General features: G+C 35.4%; 1 long non-coding RNA gene across 1 annotated transcript; it reads left to right on the plus strand.

Moving 5' to 3' along the window:
- LOC104774861 lies at positions 1–514 on the plus strand. Its single transcript, XR_765551.1, has 3 exons — positions 1–42; positions 191–372; positions 483–514. It is a non-coding gene; the product is annotated as an uncharacterized LOC104774861 (long non-coding RNA).

The following is a 514-nucleotide window of genomic DNA, read 5'->3' on the forward strand; positions in this document are numbered from 1 at the left end:
TATTATCTTGACCAAGTATTGCCAATTCTCTTGAGGAGACATGTAAGTCTATGTCACCTAAGAATCAAATTGTATAATTTTATCATATTATACACCAGTTATATTTGTTTTTTGCTATCCCCAAAAGTTCTATGGTTCTGTTTCAGTTTAATATGGTTGAAGCTAAATCATGTTTGTTGAAATCTTGCAGGTTTTACAATTGACAAAGTTTGACTACAGACTAGCAAATGATCTAGACGAAGACATGCAAAAGTTGCGCTGCAGGGTCAACTATCATGCTTTAAGATTCACAAAGCGGATACAGTCAGTTGGGATGAAAGTGGTCAAGAGGATGAGAAAGATGGCCAAACGTTTTATTGCTGTCCACTTGAGGTTTATTAAGTTTCTTTAACAAGCCATACTAGATTGTTTTCTCTGCTTTTTGCTTAATGGTCTTTCAATCATGTCATATAAGCATGTAACCATACTTTGATGAACTGCAGATTTGAGCCTGACATGCTAGCCTTTTCTGGTT

Source organism: Camelina sativa, unplaced genomic scaffold (assembly GCF_000633955.1).
Source record: "Camelina sativa cultivar DH55 unplaced genomic scaffold, Cs unpScaffold06272, whole genome shotgun sequence".
Lineage (NCBI taxonomy): Eukaryota > Viridiplantae > Streptophyta > Magnoliopsida > Brassicales > Brassicaceae > Camelina > Camelina sativa.